The 26,886-nt window shown below is 36.4% G+C and overlaps 1 protein-coding gene across 1 annotated transcript in view; it reads right to left on the bottom strand.

The window, feature by feature from the left end:
• The window catches only part of LOC101083672 (ADP-ribosylation factor-like protein 5A), a 761,586-nt gene that overhangs the window by 76,598 nt on the left and 658,102 nt on the right, over window positions 1-26,886 (bottom strand). Inside the window, exons 7-8 of the transcript XR_006595697.1 lie at window positions 20,806-20,954; window positions 19,622-19,750 (exon numbers count right to left, since the gene is read on the bottom strand). The gene's annotated coding sequence lies outside the window, so the exon portion shown is untranslated. The remainder of the gene's footprint in view (window positions 1-19,621; window positions 19,751-20,805; window positions 20,955-26,886) is intronic.

The following is a 26,886-nucleotide window of genomic DNA, read 5'->3' as shown; positions in this document are numbered from 1 at the left end:
GTGCTCTCATCTCATGAGTTACAGAAAGGTAACTATATGAGGTGATTCATGTGTGAATTAACTTGATTGAGGTAAATATTTCATAATATGTATATCAAAACATCATGTTGTACACTATAAGCATATTGTAACTTTATCAGCCAATTATACCTCAACAAAACTGTCAAAGAAAAGAAAAAAAATGAAAAATTCATAAAACACATGATATTCCATTTTCTATTGAAATATTAGCACATGTACCTACTAAGAACATCAAAGCAGAAAAAATTCATGTAATAAAAATCAGACATCTTCCACACATGTATTATAAAGTTATATAATAAATTTCCACATAAAATATTCTTATATCTTCTATAAATAAATGTATGTAAAGATATATATGTATACATATATATATAGAGAGAGATAAATATAAAGATAAATATACATATGTAGATAGATACAGATATAAAGATACAGGTTTTAATATATATAACTTTATACAATTTAAAATATAAAATTTGGCTTTGTCTATTTAACATTCATATTCTGTGAATGTGTCAGAAATGTACTTAACCAGATGCCAAGTAGTACACATTTGGGTGTTTCTCAAGCTTTTCTTAAATTATATTGACTTCTTTTTAACATTGATTGTCTTATCTTTATTGCTCTCTGAATAGGATGGACATAATATTCTCCAGATGACAATTTACACTTGTTTATTTATTTTTGAGAGAGAGAGAGACAAAGCGCAAACAGGGGAGAGGCAGAGAGAGAGGGAGACACAGAATCTGAAGCACGCTCCAGGCTCTGAGCTGTCAGCACAGAGCCCAATGTGGGGCTCGAACCCACGAACCATGAGATCATGACCTGAGCCGAAGTCGGACACTCAACACATTGAGCCACCAAGGTGTCCCAACAATTTACACTTTACAATTTAATGACTGATAAGACCTAACATAAATGTTAGTTATAAAGTTTGGCTTTGGACAGCAGGGTGTATGTGTGTATGTGTTATTTACAAAACTGTATTCCTTGAATATTACAGCATGAACATCAACTCTACATTAAAACTCGGCTCCAGAAATCAGTCTTTATATACCAGTTGTGCCTTACATAGTGGATCAAATATTGGTCATAGTCTCTCAATGTCATTCTTATAGAGAATTTGATACCCAAAATGTTTACCCAAAAGAATATTTATTTTATATAAAAATATTTCACACCGAAATGAATTATTCTGTCACAAAAAATGTAACAGAAACATTAAATAAGCTCTAGTTCATGGTTATTTGAGAAGGCAGTCATAGGGAACAAAGAAATAAAAATATTTGTTCTTTTATAGCATACAACTTATGAGGTTTGGGAATAATTAGTTCTACAAACACAGAATTAAAATCAGATAGAATTAAACTACAGGTATGTTTATTATGAGAGAAGCAGCCATCATCTCTTTAATCACTATAATTTGCTCAGCTAATCCAGTAGCCTAGATTTGTATTCATTTCATTTTGGTTCTACTCAGATGACTTCTATTCTGTCAGGTGCACAAATATATCCCAATTTTATTGAGCCCAGTATTGTGCAAACAGTAGTAAAAGTAGTAGGAAGTGTCTACCTAACAAAATTCTAGAAACATTCAAAACCCTATTGGTGAAAGGGGTAGAGGAAACAGATAATAATCCAAAATATGTGGAATTAGCTGATAAGTAATGTAAAGAGTCAAATAATTAGAATTACTGAGGAAAAACAAAATATAGACTGAAGAAAGTGAGAGTGAGCCAGAGTGTGACTGACGAGTGAGAACTGGGTACACAGTGATGTTTAGAACATGAAGCACTCTCTTTCCCCTTTCTTCCTCTATACACAGCAGAGAGAAGCTAATTTAATTATTCCAACATATAGACTTGGGGACCCCATGTAGGCTACACAAATCATTTTGTGTGTTGGGGAGGTAACAAAGTTTCCATTTGTATTTATGAAACAAGAGCATAAACTGAACAGAGAGCCTGGATATTTATATATTCTTCTATTTGTTGTTGTTGTTTTTGTTTTGCTTTCTTTTGTTTTGAATCACATTTTCTGTGTGTGTGCGTGTGTGTGTGTGTGTGTGTGTATGCACATGTGTACACATGTCTGCATCACTTTTTAGTGCTCCTGTTGTTTGAGTGAGGCAGAGGGGGATAAGAGCTCAATGTCTGGACCTGGGCTGAGGGAAAAGGCAAGGGTCTACTGCCTTTTTGATGGTTTGAGTCTACCCAGTTTTACCAACAGTATTTAAAGGCTGTCACCACCAAATAAGAAAAATTGGTATTAGTTTGCTATCTGCTGCTGTTCTGTCTGTGCATACTTCCTCAATATCTTCTTAGGGAAAAATGACTGAGGTCAAGCTAGTGCCAGTTATTCCTTATGCCCTTGCCAAATAACATAAAACTACTCAAATGTCCATAACATTGATTTTTTGTTCATGTTTCCTGATTGTTGGCTAAGTGACTGAAGTCAGGTATCTTGGGGTAAGTAAAAGTGCTCATTCTTACTGCCTCCCTCCTTTTCCTCTGGCACAGGCCATGTTGTTTGCATGGCTTTTCTATGCATTGCATTGCTAAGATCCAATCCTTAGAATCCATGCTGGTGAAACAGGCTGGGATAAGGTAGTGAGAGTGAAAAGGACCATTATAAACAGATTCAGAGTTGCAATGTCAGAAAAAGAAGAGAATGCTAGAGCAGGTCTCGCTAGCATTTGGTAAAATATTGATACAAAATTATCCTTAGGATAATGATAAATATCAGTCCTGAACTTAAAGGATAAATTATCTGTGTTGGATGGTGCCATTGAGGGAGGACTGAAATGTTTGAGAGAAACCCCTATGTAAAAAGAACTCCTCTGATTCAAGTAATATGCTGTATTATGTTATCTAATTAAATGAGTAAATGGCAGTAACATGGGTATTACTGCCTTTAAGATATGTATGATACACTTGTGTAGAAAAATATGACTTGCCAGGAGGTAATTTTCCTTGAACATCACAATAAACAATGTTTGACTCATTCTTCCGAAGTGCTGAGAAAATATGAAAGAAATAAAGAACTGATCTGATTACCATATAGGCTTCAGACAGACATTCAAGAAAGGGTTAATTTAGTAATGCATATGAGTTCAGGAGAAAAATATAAAGGTATTTTCAACAAGAAGCTGTTTTCATTTTAAAGAGCCAGATGGTGGGTATGTGGAAATGTTGCTCAAGGAATAGCAAACAGATTAGCCTAGGGGATAGAGGATATGTGTGGGGATAGTGAGAGAGTTGATTTTAATGGCTAGCTCAGTGGTACTCAAACTCTTTATAAAATTACACTGTGTGAGCCCCTCCTTAACTCACTGAAGCAAAACCTTTCCAGGCAATTCCGAGCAACAGATATGGTTACAATCACTGATTGATACCTCTGCATTTTATTTGTGACACTGACAAATGAAAGTATCCAGATCTGGGAGCCAGTATAGATCTAGGAAGTGTCATACTTAGGGCTTTACTAACACCTTAGGACATTGAGCCTGTAAAAGATACTGAAGAGGGATTTGTTAATGGCCATCACTTGGAAAATGTTGTCATGTGAGAAGGGAGAGTTGTGGTTACTCCCAAAGCCTTAATTCAGGGAAAGAAAGATCAAACAGGTTATTTCTTGATCTAAACAAATGGATGAACTCTAGTTTCTTAGGCCACAATTCATTTGAGAATGGCTGAACGAAAAATAGACATTTGAACAGATAGTGCTATTACTATTATGAAGCTTAAAAGTAATGAGTTAAAAAATATTAAAAATCAGGAATCATAAGCAACTTTAAAATTATGATAATCTGTGCTCTTTTCCAGCTTTATTGAGGTAGAATTGACATATGACATTGCGTAAGTTAAGGTCTGATTTGATACATATATATTGCAAAATGACTACCATCAGAGCATTAGCTAATATCTCCATTATGTCACATAATTGCCGTTTCTTTTTTGGGGAAAGAATATTTAAAACGTACTCCTTAACAGCTTTCAAGTATACAATAAATATTTTTAACTCTAATCACCATGCTGTACATGATATCCCCCAAACTTACTCACCTTCTAAGTAGAAATTTGTACCCTTTCACCAACAAATCCTCATTTCCCCAATTACCAGGCCCTTGTAACCACCACTCTATTCTCTGTTTGAGTATGGCTTTTGTAGATACACAGAAGTGAGATCATACGGTATTTGCCATTCTCTGTCTGACTTATTTCACAAAGCATAATGCCCTTAAGGTTTATCCATGTTGTTAACAAAAGGCAGGAACTCCTTATTTTATATGGCAGCATAACATGCCATCGCATAGATAGGTACCCATTTCTTTACCCATACATCTGTCCATGAGCACCTTGGTTATTTCTGTATCTACAATGAAATGTGCTGCAACAAAATGGAACCTTGCTTTCCGTGTGTGATCCCCAGATGTCTACCAAAACTCATTCAGGCCCTAGCCCTCAGAAGCATGCATAGGGAACAGCCATAGAGTGCAGGGGGGTGTGGGTAACGCACGGGGAGTGCTGGGGTGCTGCACGGCAGTTGGGGATCAGTGGGTCAGGCTTTCCCAGCAGCTCTTGGGCATGTTTCCCAATGGAATATCAAGCACCCTCAGTAGGAAACACACCCCTTTAATGCCCTCTAAGACTCTTAGATATTGTTATCCTTCCAGTCACGGAGCTGTCGATTTAATACTCTGGAGACCACAAGAGAAAACTGAATCTCTTTGGCAGTGTCCCACACAGCTGAGCCCGGGGATCTTTGTTTCTCCCGCAGGAAAAATCACAGGCTGAGACAGTCTCACTAGGCCAAGTTTGATTGACATGGGGGAGGGGTTATGTGGGCAAAGTCAAACTGTTTCTCTTACCTTTTCTAATGCATTAAAACTCCTATTTTTTGTTGCAACAGGGTCCTGGAACTTCTCTGGAGACCTGAACTTCCACAAAGGCTCTCTCACTCAGGGGTGACTGCCCAGGCAGTGTTCTCCAAGTGCTCTCAACCATAGTTGAGAAGGGATGTAGAACTAGGTCACAGGCTACTACAGGGTTCACAGCTGGTACTGAGGTGCCTATTACCCGACACACAGGTGGGTGAGACTCCCGAGTTCATGATTATCCTAATGGAACTTGTCTGGGTTCTTACTCAGTTTTCTCTTTTGCTTATTGACAACTTGCTTAATTTCCTGATTTGTTTCAAGCTCTCTTGCAAACATCTTGAATCGTCCTTTGATCATTACCACATACTTACTCACTTCCACTCATTGATTCGTTTTAGTTGTCCATGTGAGAAACGTATGTATAATACGGTAGCCAGAAGGTGAAAAGGGTAAAGGAGGAGGATTAGGACAGAGAGCCAGGCAGAGCTAGAGAGAAAGGGAGAGATTAAAATTTTGGTAGTTAGCAAAGGAAGGGGGTGTCAACAGAGCCTTGTTCAATACAATTGTCGTATTTCTGTCCACCCTGCTGCATTTTGGGGGAAGCAACTCTTTTCTTGGTTTGAGAAAACCTGGCTTCATTTTTTTTAGCCAATTCCAGAAAATTGCTAGCTATCTGATATTAGAAGAGATTCTCCAATAGTGCTCGGCAGAAGTAGTCCCTCAGGCTGTGTGGAATTGAATATGCTGCAGAAAATCTGTCTCCTTATCTTACACATCCATGGGCTATGTGACAGTATTAACACCTCTGAGAGGTCTTGCAAGAGAGAAAGTTAAAACTCTCTTTATATAGCATTTCTCAAACTTATTTGATCACTGATACTTTTTTTTTGCATGTAACAACTTTTAACCTGCATATCATACTTTAGTATACTCAGTGGCAAGTGATCAATCTCTTTAAGCCTGTAGAATGGAGATAAAACAATCTTCCTGTCCACATGCAATGACAAATTAGTAATATGAGGATTTATTTTGAATTATAATATTGATATAAATAAAACTGCTGCTATTGTATTCTTGAATTAAAAAAAAAACATTACATTATACTTCCTACTCTTTCTTTGTGGAGGCAAAATAGTGGGTTGGCAGAGGGTTCAGCCTTTGTTTTAGAGATGAGTTAAATAGTCCTAAAAAAATTACACGCCTTACCCAAGACCTCCCAGCAGCAGGTAGCTGAGCTGGAATGATAAACTGGATCTTCTGGCACTTGGAACGGAATACTGTTTGCTTCTCTGCTCTGCCTCCATATGGTCACACATCTAACCATTCATGCATCGAACTGCTGGTAAGAGGTCTAGAAAAACTGAGAAGCTAACTCTGCACAATATTGAATTGGAGGAAATTACGAAAGAATCATTGTTTAAACTTTAAAAATCCACAAATAGTATATTACAATCAGAGATGAATGTGACATATTTAAAAATTCTTTTTATCCCAAGTAGTTGAAAAGTTCTTAAACGTATGAACTACAGTTATTTGAAAATCTATATAGCTTGATGCATTAATGAAAAAATCTGGATAAGTGAGATGTTTTTATCCAGGTGCCTAGACTACAACACTGCTGTTTAATTTTTGACACTGATCTCCAATATTGCTGTTAATATAGAATTCAAACATGCGTTCTACCCATTCCCTCTTTTCTGTTTTTTTTTTTTTTAATTTCTTTCCTTTCATTCTATCCTTCCTTTAACCTTTTCATTTTATTTCCTTTGATGCTATGGTCACTTCTGTCGAAGCAGGTCCTATGTGAAAATGGGGAGTTTCGCTCAAAGAGAAATAGACCTGGCAAATGATTCTTCTCTAGTCCTGAATGTGTTTGCAAAGTGATTATTTCAAAGTGAAAAAGACACTCTGAAAGCACAGACACAGGAAGATGAGAAAAAGATGGCACTGGGGAGGCAAAGAAAACGCTAGTGTTTTGGTAAGTCAAACAATGTGTTCATGGGTTCTCAAACTCAGAAATGGTTTCTGAGATGGAGAAAACTAGTCAGAGAAGCTTGAGAGCCCAAGTTCAGAGTCATAATCAGTACAAGGATCAAGGGATGGAACTTAAAATACTCGTCCTCATTCCCTGTCTGACATTTTACTTTTCAAACTGGATAGGTATTATATAAATGAAACATATTCTAAAATAAAATAATGATTTCCAAACAAAAAATCAGGGCTTAAAAATGAAAAATATTTTCTTTATTGTTAGTTATAGAAACATAGTAGTATTTCCAGGTATTTCAATGTTTTGTGAGGAAAGAAGAAAATAATGTTTAAAATAAGAATTGTTATAGAAAATTCCAGAACATTTTGCTAATTCTGTGGACACCAGTGTGGCTTCATTAACAACTGAGTCTAAGAAGACTGAAATATCTGCCTGTACCTAATACTACATCAGAGATGAACTTTTAAAAAATCATGGCTTATTCTTAAGTAAGGTTTCTTTAGTAGCCATATTGAGCACAAAAGGGAGAAGAATGTTCTACAGAGTTTGAAAAACTGCTCCATGATAGAAAATCATTTTCAGAAAAGATACTTGATTCATGGATTTGTCCCTTTTCTCTTTGTCTCCACTTCTTCTTCCCTCTATGGAGAACCCATGGGCAGCTTCCTAGAAGGGCTCATGTAGGTTTCCTGGTGCTAGGGAAACCATCTGGTAGAAAACACTAGCACCTACACATAACTTTATTTAAACTGCATTTGCATTTCATTTCAGCTTTTAAAAAGTGAACTTAGGGGTTTAGTCAGTAAGTTATTGGCCCAGGAATCTGGCCCAGATTGGGCTAGTAAGTTTCTAGAGAATAGTAGTTATTATAATGATAATGAATGATAACATTAATAGCCATTGTATTGCCCTAGTGAGCACTGATACTCTTAATGAAAATTATAAGCCAGTATAAGTTTTTAAGATATTTGGCTGATGTTTGATTTCATAAAGGAAAAGGAGTCCGGGATATTTCTATGTAGCAATGACAAATAATAGAGAACAAGTGTTAATCTAAGGAAGAATGATTTGAGTAGATGAAATAACTGATTTATCTGTTGCCTAAATGTCCTAATGGTACACTCTGAGTTCACAATTGTACTAATGAACCTTGTATGGGTTCCTACTCAATTTTATCTTTTGCTTATGAACAACTTGCTTTATTTCCTGATTTGCTTTATGCCCTCTTGCAAATGTCTTAAATCATTTTCTCATTGTTACCTTTTCCACCCCCACACTCAGTCTACTGATTCTATTTCCCCATTTGAGAAACACAAGAAGGAGTTTTCTCTGCTATCCTATTCTGTGTTGGATTAAGACAGGCCACTGCATTCTAAAAGGAATCATAAAGTCCTGTACTAAAAACATTGGTGCCTGAGTGTAGTATCAAATTCATTTTTTGAACAGTTCAGATTATAGTTCAAACCTCTCCAGCATGAGAGTTGAAGTTAAGTGTTGTTCCAACAGTTTCCAATATCTAACTATAACTTGCCATTCTGAAGGTTTTTTATGAAAGCCATCTTAGTAGGATAGTTTTCTCTAAAAGGTTTTCACAGATAAGCATATTTTAAGATCAGGGATTAAAAATAATTCTACATTCCATGTCCAAAGTGTTTCATCACAGCAAAGCTGCCTAAAACACCCATTTATTTACCATGACTTCTTGTTAACAGTATCTATGATTAGGAGAGAAGCTGATAACTGATTTACATTTCTGGTTCAAAGGGTGAAGTATACCTTCTGTAGGGTTTTTCCCAACAAAATCCATGCATTGCAGGTGCCCAGGCTCTACCACAGGCCTCCTGGATCTGAATATAATGGAGTAATAGCTGAGAAAATAAATTTTGAACAATAAGTCCAGGATATTTCAGTACCATTCAGTTTTGGACTACTGGTAGATGCATGGTCCTGAGAATAAAATGCTTTCTTGATTTCATTTCAATGAATTATATACATTTATTAATGAGCAATTTTAACATTTTTAAAGATTTTTAAAGTGTTTATTATTTCTGAGAGAGAGAGAGAGAGAGAGAGAGAGAGAGAGAGAAAGGGAGGGGCAGAGAGGGAGACAAGAATCTGAAGCAGGCTCCAGGCTTCAAGCTATCAGCACAGAGCCCAACAAGGGGCTCAACCTCATGAACCATGAGATCATGACCTGAGCCTAAGTCAGACACTCAACCGACTGAGCCACCCAGGCATCCCTTAATATTTGTTTAATATGTCAAACACTATGAATATTGATCTGCTTCAAATTATTGTCACTGTCTGATAAAAGTAAGCTTAGAGGCATGGGCATGAACAAGGAGTGGTTTCATTTCTCCTCTTTCCACCACAGGCTTAAAATCATTGGGCATCTCCAGAAAACAGAAAGAGAAAACCTGTCCCTCTCTTGGGTAATATCTGTTTTCTGAGACAGCTAAATTCCTGTCTCCTGGTGAGTACCCCTTCCCCTCCTGGCACCTCTTTTTCTGTATCCATCTAGTTCCTCCTAAGATAGTCACTGCGGAACTTAGACAAGAGCTGCGTGAAAAGACAATGGGAGGGGTAGGCAACCACAGAGTGACCATAGGTAGAACTCATGAACAGTGGGGACGTAGGAGCCACAGTGCCTGTGGACTGTAACTTTTATCATACTTGATTCCAATATTAGAGCTTCACATGCTGGGCACCCAGTTAGGAAGTGTGCCCATCACACCACTTATGCAATAAAATAAACTCTCTAAAAGTGAAGTTAGTCTGACTAGTATGCAATGAAATGGCCCATCCACTTCATTTGTATATACAATTATAAAATGGTATAGTTCCAAATACTCTTCTCTTAAAAGCCTGGGGACAAATGCATATTGATATTCAATTTTTTCCAGATATTTGAAAATCAAGACAATTTTTGGCATCCATAAGACAAATTTTTATTATTTCTGCAGCGAATCTATGGCTATTTTATAAAACAGAACAATAAAGTATATAATAAGCCTCTGAGAAAGTAAAACAAAAGGTTTCACATCTAGAAGTTGTCTTGTACTCACAGCTAGATCATGCTATTCTCCTACTATCCTACATAAGCAATCCCACAGCATCCAATCTTAGATGATATTTGTCTGATTTTATGATAAAGTGAGATAAAACATGGCCACCGCATAATTTCGTCTAAGCACAAACAAACAAAAATGTACCAAACATTTACTCTCTTGGCTAAAATGAGTGACTGCTACTTTTTCACCACTTGTGTATTGGCAAAGCTTTATTTCACTGTAACCTGCTTTTGTATAGATATGATTGATGAGATACCCAAAGATTTGCTCTTGCCTCTAACAGCATCCTCTCTAGAGTTAACGCCACTTTCCTAGAGTCTCCAGTGTCACCCAAACAAACCCAAGACCAGTAACTGGTTCTTTACAAAACACCCTTACTGATCCTCCTGGGCTCCTTATGGTGTATGTTCTACACTGAGTAATTAAACCCAACTTGTTCAATTGCAGGTGTGTTCTTAATACTTTTGGATGCAAGGCATTGACACCTCACATCATATCGGCTCAGGTTAGTTTTTGACACTAGATGAGTTCAAGTCAAATTTTGTCGCTTAATGAGTTGTGAAAAGACTTCTAAGTTTCAAGGTAGTTTAGGTTTTAGAATTCCAGATAAATTTTCTGCACTTTATACATTTTTTGAAAACCATTTGGTAATATGTATCTAGAGCTTAAAAATGTACACATGCGGCACTCTCAACAAAGCCAAATTATGGAAAGAGCCTAAATGTCCATCAACTGATGAATGGATAAAGAAATTGTGGTTTATATACACAATGGAGTATACATGACAATGATAAAGAATGAAATATGGCCCTTTGTAGCAACGTGGATGGAATTGGAGAGTGTGATGCTAAGTGAAATAAGCCATACAGAGAAAGACAGATACCATATGTTTTCACTCTTATGTGGATCCTAAGAAACTTAACAGAACCCATGGGGGAGGGGAAGGAAAAAAAAACAAGTTAGAGTGGGAGAGAGCCAAAGGATAAGAGACTCTTAAAAACTGAGAACAAACTGAGGGTTGATGGGGGGTGGGAGGGAGGGGAAAGTGGGTGATGGGCATTGAAGAGGGCACCTGTTGGGATGAGCACTGGGTGTTGTATGGAAACAAATTTGACAATAAATTTCATATATTGAAAAAAATAAATAAATAAAAATAAAATTAAAAAAATGTACACATGCTGATCCAGTAATATCTTAAGGGAAAATATTAAATTTAGATGATCTCTTCTGGCATTACTTATGAGAGCAGAAATTCAGAAATAAAAGTAATAAAAGTGGATATCCATGACATGATTTTTGGATATGAAACCTAAAGTTCAAGCAACAAAATAAAAAATAAACAAGTTGGACTATGTCGAACTAAAAAGCTTCTACACAGCAAAGGAAACCATCAACAAAATAAAAAGGCAGCCTAAGGAGTAGGAGAAAATATTTGCAGATCATATATTTGATAAGGCATTAATATCTAAAATATATAAAGAACTCCTATAACTCAACAGAATAAAAACAAAAAATCCAAGTTATTATGTTATACCCTTAAACTTATACATTATTGTATGTCAATTATATCTCAATAACAATGGAAGAAAAAAATTTAAGTAGATATTCAAAAATATGATCATGCGTTGTATGGAAACCAATTTGTCAATAAATTTCATATATAAAATAAATAAATAAATAAATAAAAAATAAGAAAAAATATGATCATGCATCCATGAAACAGACTACTATGCAGCCATGTAAAATGATATTTTTATAATGGTAGTTTTAATAAAATACTTATATCATGCTGAGTCAAAGCAAACGATAAATTGCATACATAGCACCACCTCATGAAAAAAACTTTTAAAAATGTTTATTTATTTTTGAGAGAGACAGAGAGAGAGGCAGAGCAAGAGTAGAGAGAGAATCCTAAGCAGGCCCCACATGGTCAGCATGGAGTCCGATGTGGGGCCTGAACTCACAAACCATGAAATCATGACCTGAGCCAAAATCAAAAGTTGGTCGATTGACCGACTGAGCCACCCAGGAGCCTCATCTCATGGGAATTTTTTAAGTGAACAAAAACAATGGCCAGTTTTGATTGATTTGTGTATTTTCTTTATTCCTTCAATGTTTTCTTCTAGACTTTTTTTTTATTTTTTTAACGTTTTTTTTAAATTTATTATTGGGAGACAGAGAGACGTAGAGCATGAGCAGAGAAGGGGACGAGAGATGGGGAGACACAGAATCTGAAGCAGGCTCCAGGCTCTGAGCTGTCAGCACAGAGCCCGACACGGGGCTCGAACCCACAAACTGCGAGATCATGACCTGAGCCGAAGTCGGAAGCTTAACCGACTGAGCCATCCAGGTGCTCCATCTTCTAGACTTTTATATTTTTTTCTAAAATCACTATAGCATGGATTAGTCTTTTGGAGATACAAACATTATTCATGTATATTTAGTACTTTTCATTTTGGGTAAAATCTCTGTGGAGGCCAAATGAAGAATAGAATTTAATATTCCTAAGAGTCTTGCAGAAATACACAAATGAAACAATTAGATTTTAAACAGACATTTAGCATTGGAACAACACATACAGTAAACTGGCAATCAATTGTGAAGCAAGCAGGAGGGGGAGTTTGAGGCAAATGGTCAATATGTATATTGAAGTTAAGGTGCAGAGCTTGCTTACCACAGAGAAAGGTGCTGTGGGTCATTAATATAAAATTAAATTTGATCTTGCTTACATTATTCCAATTTGCTGTATAAATCAATCCAATAGATGGTATAATTTCCATTCTTTCTCTTTTCTTTGCTTGTGAGTAAATGACTTCGACATGAAGGAAATAATTTTTTGAAAGAGAAGCTGTATTTACAAGGGTTAAATAATTCAACTTGTCAACAGCACTTCCTCCAAAATATATTTGAAGTAGAGAAATCCTTAGGCGATTTACGCTTTCGGGTGAGCATCTTTCTTTGGCATTTTATTCTCTGTAGTAATTCCATTAAAAGAGCACAATTTATTGCACATCTGTCTTTGCAGATTTTATCAATGCTGAAACCTTTTAAACTGAGAATGGGATTAAATAAACCCCATTTACCAATGTGGTAAAATATAATAGACATTCAGCCCATTAAATGGCCAGCTAAATCAATATATCCACTTGGCAGCAATTTCCACAAGATAAGGTGAAAACCTCCTGTTCTATTTGATAGATGAGTAAACTTAAAGGGAAGAATTTACAGTAGATTCAGAGTATACCTTGAAGGAATGTTCATTATTCTCAAATTACCTTCTCATGTCAGCAGATTTGTGGTTAGTAAACAGAGAGGCCATTTGTACACCTCCTCCTGTGTGGGTACAGAGGCTGCACTGACCGAGTAACAAGTGGAAGGCAGACCAGAGCCTGAACCTATTTAACATAGATGAGATTTCAAGTGTGCTTAAAAAATATTTATACATTTTTATTGGGTAGTATATACTGTTTAAAATCAGCCCAAGTAATATGGCTTTCTATATGGAGGTGAAGAAGGGACAGTGTAAGAACACAGGAAGCTAAAGAATGTGATAATAACCTTGACTTATAATGTGTTTAGGAGTCAGTATATGAGGGTTTTATATACTGATTAATAGGAATCAATCAAAGGAGGGAAACTAACTAAACTTGTGTTTACAACACACCAGAAACTATTCTTTTTTTTAAATTATTTTTTAATGTTTATTTTATTATTTTTGAGAGGGGGAGAGAGAGAAAGAGAGCGAGCGAGCAAAGGAGGGGCAGAGAGCAAGAGGGAGACACAGAATCCAAAACAGCCTTCAGTCTCTGAGCTGTCAGCACAGAGCCTGATGCAGGGCTCGAACTCACAAACTGTGAGATCATGACCTGAGCTGAAGTCGGCCGCTTAACAGACTGAGCCACCCAGGTGGAAATCGGGCACCCACAAGATATGCAAGCATATCTCTTTGTTGGTGCTATCGGGCATCCAGGTCTCTAACCCCCACTGTCTCCACATAATCCATATAATTGAGGTATGGATAATCAGAACAAAATTGGAGTGAATTACCCCAAAATCGCGATAAAAATACTGAGACTAGAAATAAACATTTAAAAAAAAGGGGGCGGGGGGGGGCGCTTGGTGGCTCAGTCAGTTGAGCATCCGACTTCGGCTCAGGTCACAATCTCACAGCTTGTGAGTTCAAGCCCACCATGGGCTCTGTGCTGACAGCTCAGAGCCTGGAGCCTGCTTCGGATTCTGTGTCTCCCTCTCTCTCTGCCCCCAACCCACTCGCATTCTGTCTCTGTCTCTCTCAAAAATAAATAAACATTAAAAAAAAATACTGAGACTAGTATTTTTACTTAGGCTTTTTGCTTCCTAGACCCACTGTTATATATAACAAAATACCAGAAGTAGAAGTTTAAAGCATATGTAAAGTGTGCATATTATATATACACATTATATATATTATATACGCATTATATATATTATATATATATATATATAATATACACACATGCACATGAATACATATAGTTCTAAACTAAAGCTAAGTATTATAAATGGGATTAACTTGAGTTTAACATTGCAGGGTGACCCCAAAGTTATCTTTTTCCCACTGCATTGCTTTGTTGTGGACTCTCCCTGATCACTGCCCTCCTCCTCCTAGCAATCCAGAGCATGGGAGCAGGGGAAAAATGAACAGGAGTTTTGTGCTGCCTTATCTAGGGCTCCAATATAGAAACCGCATTTTACATCAGGAAGAATTCCAAGGGTTCAGTCTGAAGTTCTGTTAGTGTTGTATAGATTTGGAGAATGCACTACAAATCAGAGAGGATGAAGGGTGGATATAAAAGGGCAGGGAGTATGGAAGTGAAAGTTGTTCTGAGAAAGAACAGTGTTAAAAGAAACCAAAATCTCATAGCTCTTTACAAATATTTATCTTGGTGGTTTACTATATAAACATAAATCTTTAGCGGCTGGCATGAACACGGTGTAGATGGGAAATATGGCTCTGATTTAATGACAGTTCTGAAGATGCAAGTGTATCTCTTTGTTGGTGCCATTGGGCATCCAGGTCTCTAACCCCCACTGTCTCCACATGAGCCAGGTATTAAGAAGGGAAGAATTGATTTTCAGGGTAAAGAGGCTTTTGAGTTAATCTTCCTGTATACAAATGTATTAAGCATGGTCTGTTTGGAGTTAGTAATTCACTCCTGTGTCCCTGAAGTCACGGATTTAGCCCTGATGTAGGTGGTTATTTATGGTCTTTTGTGAGTTCTTACTTACAACTGACCCCAAGTTACATGGATTTAAATATGACTATAAGCCAAGCCTGGGAACAACTTTACTAGCTGTTACTGTTTGCGTCATAACATGGCATGGTGCCTTTTCTGGGGAAGCGAGCCAGTTACATTAAGATTTCTTATTTCCAAGGCAGCCCAGGGAGGATGCTCTCACTCTGTTTCCTAATCAGAGAGCATCATAGATGTTCAGCACTTACTAAAATATCTTCCATGCTTCATGTCATGCGGAACCTCTAAAGTATCCTTTGTAGTAATGTCAGTTTTCAGGGTTTACCTTGTTGTGTATATAGGAAAAGGAGGAATTCTTCCTATTGACTTAGACGTCCTTAAATCTTACACTTGGTGTTCGAACCTCCTTGCTTTCCTAGGTTGGGTTACAGGTCAATATTCAGCTTGGTTATAGTGATCACGTAAAACTTCAGACACACTCCCATTCAATGAGGGTTGATCTCCTTTCATAGCAGCAGGGAGAGGTCAGTGTGAGATATTTTTTCTAATGGTCATGTGCTGGTTGTTTGTCTAGGGCTTAGTTTATACACATTTAATTAGCTATAGTCTACCTTAAAATATCATTTCACAACTTCAACTGTAATGTGAGGATCTCACAAAAGTAAACCACCAATTCCTCCTCATCGTCATACTTTTTACTTTTACATATTCCATAAATATATATGTTGCTATTATTTTTTTATTTAGAATTACATTTTTTCAGCCATTGAAAATACAAAGAGAATTGAATTTCATAGTAACCTCTATTCGGGCAGTTTTGTTGGAGGAGGTCACCGAGGGGACATGAGTGTCAGCTGACCCTCGAGCTGCATCCAGGCTCCTTACCCTCTCCTCTGTCCTTGAAATGTACCTTCTGCCAGAGCCATTTTCAAGGGCATATCCTTATGAGAGCAATGTGCTGTTGAGGCCATTGGATGGTGTATATGACTGACCCCATTAAGGGCTCTATATAAACTTGTAAGATTCTGGGTTGTCAGGGTTAGAGATTTACACATCTTGTGGCTGCCCAAGATAAGCCTCATCTCTAAGTTCCCTTGTTTATTTAACCTGCCACCTCCCAGTCTGGACTGCCTTGACTCTTTCTTCAGTCTCTCCTTGCCCTCTGTGTGGGGGACAGTTTCAGATTTCACCAGGGACATTCCTGAGTTTATGAACCAACAAATTTCTACTGTTCTTCATTTTTATGTGTGTGTGTGTGTGTATAAAAGTATGTGTCTATGTATTTAGTTCCAAGTTTCTGTCTGATATTATTCCTTTCATTTAAAAAATCCTTTATTACTATAGTATGAACATACTGTCAAAAATTCCATCACTTTTGTCTGAAAAAAATCTTATTTTTCATTTTTTGGAAGATATTTTCACCGGATATAGAATTCCAGGATAACAGATTTTCTTCTTTTAGTACTTTAAAGGTATAACACCATTGTCTTTGGCTTGCATAAGATCCCATGAGAATGTTGATATTCTTTGTTCCTTTATATGTAATATATTTTATTTGCTGGCTGTCTTCCAGACTTTCTCTTTATTATTTCAGCAATTTGAATCTGATATACCTTGGTGATTTTTTTTTCTGCTGTTCATTTACTTATTAACTTCAGCTTTTTGGATTTTTGATTTGTTTTCTTGTGTTAAAATAGAAAATTCTAAGCCATCATCTTTTAAAATACTTATTTGGACCTGTTCTCTCTCTCTCTCTCTCTCTCTTTCTCCTCCATATCTCTGCTGGAATTCTCTATTTGTTCATGGATGATGTCTACCTTTTCTAATAGAACCTTTAACATATTAATTGTAATTATCTTATATTCTCTTTCCAGATACAACATCTAAGCTGTATCTCAGTCTGGTTTTGGGAATTAATTTTTCTCTTTCAATATTTTGTTCTGCTTCTTTCCTTATGCTTCAGGAAAGTTTTAGTTGAAAGCCACAGGAGCAAAGCAGTGGAGACTGAGATAAATAATATTCATGCCAGAAAATGGGCACATTTCTTTTTGGCTAGGCTTTTATTGTGGGGGTAAGGTGTAGTCAACTGAATTGGTGTTTGATGAGTTTGGGTTTTGTTGTCCCTATTGTTACCTGAAGCATACTATAGATTTCAAAGTCCTCTAGTATTATATTCTGTTTAGTGTGGGACCAACCAGTAGGTTGAGAGTTTTCTTCAGTGTGTGCTCCATCCTCAACTTTATGATTTCTCTTTGTACCTGGAGCTCAGAGATGCTGTCTTTCCATGCTCTCCTACCATCCCCAGGGGTAGACTGCTGTTACATGTTGCTGGACTCTTACTAGGCAAGTATGGACAGCATTCATCACTGTTATTATTCATTTTCAGCTTTAATCAAGTGCCATTTTCCTGAATCTTTGGAGTGGGACCTTCTCAGTGATCCCGCCCCTCCCCAATGAGCAAGGGTTCTGTAATTGCCTGGACCCAAGAGGTTCCTGACCTTTGTCCAGTATGAGTCTGTACAAATGCTGTTAGAAGGACAGGTTTTGCTGTCCTTCCTTTGTCATCTTGAGGCTCTTGTTCTACAGGGAAGAAAGGAAAGCAGGATCCAGACAGGGTTTGTATCATTTTCCACAATCTTTTGGTTTCTAGTTCTAGAGAACTTAGAGATACCATGCAAAGTACCAATACAGAAACACAGGCAAAGAAAACAAAGTGGTCTGGTTAGGTGAACAGATGAAATAAGAACAAGATTCTCAGGAATAAGGCAGAGATGAAATAATATAATTGAGGTGTATAAGGTTAGAATAATATAACCAAAAGAATGACTTCACAGTAAATGCCAGGAGGGTTCTATGTGTGGGAATGGAGGAATGGATGTAAGACTAACTTACATGGCAATAGAGGAGACATGTGCTGCTCAGATAATTCTGGGTTAATTTAGGTGATATTTAAATGCAAGATCATCAAAGTAAACTGTCTTGGTAGTCAAAATCTGATATATTAGCAAATAGAGTCAGCCTCAAACTGCTGAAAAAAACATTTTAATCTATTCTGTATATGGCAGGGACTCTAATTACACTTATTAGCTCCTTATGTTAAGTGTTTTATGTAGATACAGCTTCAGCTAATGGCAGCAACCCTCTCTGACTACTCACCTTCACGAGTATTGAGGTTTTCAAAGTAGAAAAATAAAGAAAAAAAGGAATGGAAAAATTAAACAGGATATTCACCACATAAAGTTATCTCAGAAACAGAAGAGATACATTTATGAAATAAGAAAAGTCTGGGAATATAGAAGACCATGAAGTAATGAGACTAATGGTGGAGATAAGTCAACATGTTTTCAAGCAAATCTGATCTGACAATATCTACATGTCAGAGGTTGTGAATGGTTCAAATAAAACTAAAATGCAGTCTCTACTCTTGGGACAGGTACTTACAAATTTTGAGGAAGACAAATCTTACATACATGAAGCTGTCAAAAAAGGACATACTTTTTCCAGCTTCCTTCTCCTGGACTTGCTTTCTGCATCTGTCTCCATGGACCAAGACTCAGTGCTTGAAATACACTGCTCATTTAGCTTCAATGGTGCCACACAGTTTTGTTTTTCTATCTCTTCGAAAAAATTTTCTGTATCCCACTGTCAATTCTCACTTTCTTTTGGTCCTTTCTGTTTTCTCCCATTTCCCTATTCTCCTCAGCTATACATCTATCCAAGACTGAGTGTTATGTTTCTTCTTTTGTCTCTCTCTCATCAAGAAAACTCCAGATATTCTTTTCCCATTTAATTTTCAGAATAAAACTGATATTAAATTTATACACTGGTTTTGCTTACTAAGTATTTGTTTGGATACTATTCTGTCATATCCTCATTAAACAAATTTATGTTTATTAAACACCAGAGGGTACAAATATGATTTCAATAAAACAGCAATAATAACAAGTGATCTTTGATTCATGCCTTCATTTACTCCACAGATATTTATTATAAGAGTAGTAGTCTTACAATACTTGTCTTTCTCAATTACCACCATATTTCCAACAGTTAAAAAGTTCCTGGTACAAACTAGGCATTTTTATTGAACATTACTAAATTACTTAATGAAAGCAAAGGAAGCCTACATGAGAAATGATAAGAGTTGTATTTACAGAAGGAGAGAAAGGGAGATGATGGCCATCATTAAATAAATGAAATAATATGGGGTTATTGTAGAGAGAGTTGATATTCATTGATGGTTAATTAGGTGAAAAATTTTATTCTTCAATGCAAGTGACATATTTCAGACTTTTTAAATGGCTGTAAGCAAAAACTGAATAATTGGTATCTATTCCTAAAGAACTGGGAAACCTTGATTCCGTAAACATTTTAAGAAAAAAATACTGTAGAAATTATTGACTATACAGGATTTTAATAGTCTTACCTGAAGGCAGATTGTGTGAAATCCTCCTGGTATCTCACAGTGGGGCTAATGTCCTCATTAAACACATGTAGCTATTTGCATCTAAAGCTTTCCTTTATCTTCTTTGTCATCTCTATAAATTGCTGAAATCTGGAATAAAATAGATGATTCCCCAAAGTAATACCAGGATATGTAATGTAATGCTGAATTTCATAAATAATCTTTTTTTCCTGTATCCTGGCATAGAAAATTTCCTGAAATATAAAAACACTATTCCCACATTTGATGTAAATAGAAGACTCATGCATTTTAAATATTCTCAATATGCCACTCATTTAATACTCTAAACAAATAGCGTGCTTCTCAAAATTACATATTAACTCCAGGGAAAGGAGAAAAGAAGAAATTGTTTCCTCTACAGTTATGCATTACGTGTAAATATCAGACAGTACTCTTTGAGGGTCACAGTTGACTGTAGGATTCAACATCTCTCTTAAAGGAACACTTTAAAGATGTGAGCACATAATAGGGATAAACATTTCTTTTCTACATGTGGTAACATTGAATAGGAAATGGTGTATATAAAAATACATATAAATAATTCAGTTTCCTATAGCATTTAGTACAGCCGAAGGCTATAAGTCACAATTAGGAAAATCTCAATGTGGTCTCTGCAGCTGGATTTAGTCAGCAGAGTATATGTTCTGAACAGTCAAAGTGAAAAGTACCAGAAGTTCAGTGACATATTTGTAGGATGGAGAATTCATTTAAAGACTAGGATTGTAGAGATACTCTGGTAACATTTGAACTTCTTTTGCTTCAAAGACATCATTTTGCTTAATACAGAAACCCTAAAAACATTTTGGCTAGAGGCAGGAACAAAAGAAAGACGCTTGTTATTAGCATTATTATTTATCTTTGTTGCTATTATCCAGTGTAGGTACATAGACGTTTAAAATTTGGGATATTTCTGGTAACAGAACTGGGAGAATTATTTTTTTTTAAGTCCTGTAAGCCACAAGAAAAATCTGATTGCTATTGTTGTGCAGCAAATCATCCCAAAATTTAGTGGCTTAAAACAACAGCTATTTATAACTCTCATGGCTTCTATGGATTAGGCATTTGGGAGCATCTTAGCTACGGAGTTCAGACTCTGCCCAGTTCTGGAGTCATCCCAAAACCTTCTTCACTCATATATCTAGTACCTGGGCTGAAAGCTGGATGTTGAAGGAGCTGGTGCTCCATAGACATCTCTATCTTTCTATGTAATTTCTCCACATGATTTCTCCACCATGGCAGTGACAGCATTCCTTGGTTGCTTGCACAATGACCCAAGGTTCCAAAGATACATTTCCTGAGAAAGAAAGCCAGATGAAAGACATATTGCAGGTTTCATCTTGAGAAAACCAAGCAGCTATCTTTTGAAAATGCAGTCTTCTACAAGGAATTCATTGAAATGGAAAAATATAAATTATTTATAGCTTATTGAAGAACATAGATCTATATTTAACATAATATATAAGGAAATTCCCAATACATGGAATATGTAAATGAAAATCATACAACCATAAATCACTACAAGAAAAGGCTGTCAATTCTTTTTTTCAACATCAACTATTATTCAAGCTACAATTATATATATATATATATATATATATATATACATATTATATATATGTATATCATATGCTTTATATACATACATTGTGATTCTAATATAAAATAAAACTTTTGCATCATTGAGGGGCATCTTGGAGGCTCAGTCGGTTAAGTGTCTGATTCTTGGTTTTGGTTTTGGCTCAGGTCATGATCTCATGGTTTGTGAATTTTTTTTTTATTTAAAAAAAATTTAACGTTTATTCATTTTTTGATAGAGAGAGACAGAGCATGAGTGGAGGAGGGGCAGAGAGAGAAGGAGACATAGAATCCAAAGCAGGCTTCAGGCTCTGAGATACTAGCACAGAGCCAGATGCGGGTCTTGAACTCAAGAACCGTGAGATCATGACCTGAGCCGAAGTTGGATGCTCAACCGACTGAGCCACCCAGGCGCCCCTCATGGTTTATGAATTTGAGCCCCATGTCAGGCTCTGTGCTGACAGCCTGGAGCCTGCTTGGGATTCTTCCTCTCCCTCTCTCCCTGCCCATCTCCTGCTTGTGCTTTCTTTCTCTCTCAAAATAAATAAAAAAACAACAACAAAGTTTTGCATCATTGCAAAATAAATGATTGCCACAGTAGGAAAAAAAACAGCAAACTTGTAAAGTTATAAGAAATGTTTACAACTTCTATCACAAACAAAGATTTAATCCTTCTAATATTTAAAAATATATATATATTTTTAACATTTATTTATTTTTGGGACAGAGAGAGACAGAGCATGAACGGGGGAGGGCCAGAGAGAGAGGGAGACACAGAATCGGAAACAGGCTCCAGGCTCTGAGCCATCAGCCCAGAGCCCGACGCGGGGCTCGAACTCACGGACCGCGAGATCGTGATCTGGCTGAAGTCGGACGCTCAACCGACTGCGCCACCCAGGCACTCCTTAAAAATATTCTTAAATAAGATAAAGGCTAATAACCCAATGGGGGAAAATGGAAGAAGAAACAAAGGAATATTAATGAAAATAACATATAAACAGTACTTAAACATATGAAAAGTTACTGAATCTCATTTACAATAAGAGAAAGACAGTTTAAAAGTATACTGAGAACCCCTCAACTCAGACCAATACCATTCCAAAATGCAGTAATATATAATACTAGTGAAGTCCACAAGAAGATATGAATGTACTGTTTTTGGAAAGTATGGTTCTTTAGGTAGGGCCTTTTGTCAATTTCTTTCAAAATTGTAATTGGCCCTAAAATGCACTTCAGGGAATTTCACTTCAGGGAATATAATTGTGGTAGTCAAGATTCTAAGAAGATCCCTAATGACCCATGCCCTTGTAATCCCAACCCCTTGAGTGTAGGCTAGACCTGTAACTTGCTTCTTAACCAATAAATATGGTAGAAGTGATGGCCTGTCACTCCTTTGATTGTGTAAGTTATAAGTCTGCTCTGAAAGGGATTCTGCAGGTGTTATTAAGGTCCCTAATCTGTTGACCCTTAGTTAATCAAAGGTGAGATCATCTTGAGTGGGATTGACCTAATCAGGTGAGCTCTTATTAAGTAAAAAACAATACAAAACAAATCAACAACAACAACAAAACCAAGGCAAAGTGCAGAAGAGTGTTGTGGTGTACAATCATTAAAAGGGGAAAAGGAATATAGATTCATATTTGCTTATATAAATGCAAACAAGAACCTCTGAATGAATCGAAAACAGTAGTAATCATTTGCTGTAGCATTTGGAAGATGGGATCTGATTTGAAAGAGGAAAGCCACAGAAGGTAACCTTTTTACTGTTAATGTATTGTTCAAAAAAATAACAAACTTAATTTTATTTTTTTATTTTTATTTTTATTTTTTTAATTTTTTTAAAAATTTTTTTAACGTTTTATTTATTTATTTATTTTTTTGAGACAGAGAGAGACAGAGCATGAGCAGGGGAGGGTCAGAGAGAGAGGGAGACACAGAATCCGAAACAGGCTCCAGGCTCTGAGCTGTCAGCCCAGAGCCCTATGCGGGGCTTGAACTCACGGACCGCGAGATCATGACCTGAGCCGAAGTCAGACGCCCAACTGACTGAGCCACCCAGGCACCCCAACAAACTTAATTTTAAAATGTTAAAAATAAAAGTATGAATGTCAAAATCCAAAATCAACATTTATTTTAATGTTTATTTCTGAGAGAGAGAGAGCAAGCAGACAAGGGACAGAGAGAGAGGGAGACAGAATCTGAAGTAGGCTCCAGGCTTTGGGCCACACGGAGCCTGATATGGGGCTTGAACTCAGGAACCATGAGATCATGACCTGAGCTAAACTCAGACATTTAACCAACTGATCCACCCAGATGCCTCCAAAATTAACTTTTAAAGAATGATGCAGGTGAAAAATATATTAACAAGAAACACGAAGGCTAAGAAGATTCAAGAACATTAGCACAGTGCAAGAGAGTGGACAGAACAAAGATGGAGGCTTCAAGGTGAGGGTGACGGTAAATAGTTGGCTCATTGTAGGATGGTCTAGTTTTGAGTACTAGAATGGGTAGATTCCTGGGATAATGAGACACTGTCATTTCTGGAGGCTCAGATATAGAGTTGGGTCAGATATATGCCATGATGAGCCTTGTGACAGGACAGAGACATAGTGATCTATAGCAATACTGTGTTGAGAGCCAACTGGTTTCTACCCAATTGTAGACCAATCAATCAGGCAAAATCCTTTTTCATCTCTTAACTCAAACATTTCCTGTAGTGCCATTTCCTTCTTTGTTTTCAGGAAGGTTTTTTGCAAGTCAGTTGGTGTTTCCATGTCTTTGATGTAGATTCTGACAACACTATAGGACAATATTGCTGATAACAAAGGTGAATTCCCAGTGTCTGCCCTTGAGGGATCTCATAACTGCCTGTCTATTTAACATTTCTAACCACTCACCTTTTATTGCCAGAGTGTTCCTGACAGTATTTTGAGAAACAAACACAAGCCAATATAATATATAGAAGATTTTACTATTTGTTTAGTGAGAAATTTTGGCCTTTAAGCAGAAGACTACAGAGACATCTCAAAAGTGCTTTGCATTTTAAAAGCACTTCTGTGACTTCAATACATGATAAAGGCATTGCCATAATAATGGTATCTGCAAATCAGGTGCAAAGAATATGAATGAAAATAAGCCCTTTGGCTTATTTAGTGTGTGTCTCTGGGATCTGTTTCTATATTGGGAACCTTTGGGGAACAAGTCTGAAGCTGATGTTTTTGCACTTCATCTGGTACCATTAGAGGGCCAGCCATAGCCCCTTCCACCACCTCCAGGAATGGGAACCCGGGCATATTTTCACTCTTCATTATTCATTATAGTTCCCTCACTATTTAAGCTGCAACTTGGGAGTCATTACACACTTTAGGGAACTATATTAGCTATAGCAGGCCACTAGGGAACTATGGAGTGTATGGAAGCTATAATTTACAAAATACCCTCTAGAAAAAGAAGAAAGAAAATGGAGCGTGAGAAGCGCTTCCTTTTCTGGATTGGAACTTACAAACTATGGGAATTAAACTCAATGAACTCATCATGACACAGGAGCTTCATAAATATAGGTGTCTTTATATTGTGTAAAATAAGACAATGCAGGGAATCTTGTTCTGTTTCCACATAAGCTGTTATAATAAACACACATTCCCATGGTTCTACTAGCAGTTGAACAAGAATACCAGCAAGATCCTTTCCTGCTTCTCTTGATAATTATCAAGACGGATAAAGCTTTACTGGCTTTATTCTATCAGAGTAAGTAGCCAATGAAGCTATGTGGTAATTTTTGCTAAAATATTATTTTGAGGAAAGTAGATAATTGATTGACATTAAATAATTGAACTTTAGTTATGGATGTTTCCAGTGTATAGATAAACTGTCACTAAATAATTGCTGTTAACAAGAGACAGGTCTTTCTTTTCCTTATTGAAAAACTGCTTGGTTGCTTCTAGGTTTGGGTCATTATAAATCAAGCTGATTTTAAAAATTAGAATCCAGGTATTTGTGGGAAATAAATCTTCAAATCAGTTGGGTAAATATTAGAAGCACATTAGAGGAGGAAGTAAAGGAACATTAAATAAAGCTTTGTAAGAACTGTTCTACTGTATTCCAAAGTAACTGTGACATTTTGCATTCCCAACAGCAGTGAAAGAATTATTGTTGCTATTCGTCCTTGTCAACACTTATTTTTGTCACTTTTTTTTGGATTTTAGTCATTCTAACAGATGGATAGTGGTGGTACCTCACTGCTATTTTAATTTTCAATTCCTTAATAGCAAATTATGTTGAGTGTCTTTTCATATACTTATTTGCCCTCTGAATATCTTTTTTGATGAGGTGTCTGTTCAACCTTGATGAGGTTTGCCTGTATTTTATTTAAAAAAAGTTTTTTTAATGTTTATTTATTTTTGAGAGAGAGACAGACAGAGTGAGTGGAGGAGGGGCAGAGAGAGAAGGAGACATAGAATCCAAAGCAGGCTTCAGGCTCTGAGATACTAGCACAGAGCCCGATGTGGGGCTTGAACTCATGAACCGTGAGATCATGACTTGAGCCGAAGTCAGACACCCAACCGACTGAGCCACCCAGGCAAATATTTTGCCCATATTTTAATTGGGGTTATTTTCTTATTGTTGAGTTTTAAGAGTTGTTTGTACATTTTGGATATGAGTTCTTTATCACGTATGTGTTTTGCCAATATTTTCTTCTAGTAGGTGATTTGTATTTTCATCCTATTAAGAGTATACAAAGAATACTATAGAAGTTTTTAATTTTAGTAAAGCCCAAATTATTATTTTTTTCATAGAATGTGCTTTTGATGTTTCATTTGAAAACTCAACACCAAACCCAGATGATTCTCTGTATTCTTCTAGTTTTCTAGTTTGTTTATGGGTTTTGTTTGCTTGTTTGTTAACATTTATCTATTGTCCATTTGAGTTAATTTTTGTGCAAGGTTGTAGGTCTGTGTCTAGATTCATTGTTGCTTTTTGTGGCTATCAAGACAATGTTAGCTCTTTCTTTACATTCTGTATACCTTTCACTTACTTTTATTGTCATATTTCATTAGCTAAACTCCTAATGCAATGTTGGATAGGAGTGGTGAGAAGAAATATCTTTGTCCTGTTCTCAGTCTTAGGGGAAATGTGTATAATTTCTTACCATTAAATGTTATGTTGGGTGTAAGATTTTGTAGATATAATTTATCAAGTAGAGAAAGCTTTTCCCTTTTACTAGTTTACTAAATTCTTTTAATAATATATAGGTGTGCATTTTATCAAATTCATATATTGCATCAATTTATATAAGTGTATAAGCCTAATAATGTAGTGGGTTACATTAATTAATTTTTAAATGTTAAGCCAGACTTGCATACTTGGCAAAAATCCCACTTGGCCATGGTACAATTATTTTTTGTATATGTCTGGATATTTTGTTGGGGATTTATATATATATATATATATATATATATATATATATATATATTCATAAGAGATATTTGTCTCTAGTTTTCTATTCTTGTAATGACTTTTCCTGGTTTGGACAGTAGGGTAATTGTGGCCTCATAGAATAAGTTAGGAAGTGTTCTCTGTGTTATATATTTGGGAACACATTATAGAGAATTGGTATCATTTCTTCCTCAAATGTGTGGTAGAATTCTCCA

Source organism: Felis catus, chromosome A3, assembly GCF_018350175.1.
Source record: "Felis catus isolate Fca126 chromosome A3, F.catus_Fca126_mat1.0, whole genome shotgun sequence".
NCBI classification, from domain to species: domain Eukaryota; kingdom Metazoa; phylum Chordata; class Mammalia; order Carnivora; family Felidae; genus Felis; species Felis catus.
This window is presented reverse-complemented; position numbering and strand designations above follow the sequence as displayed.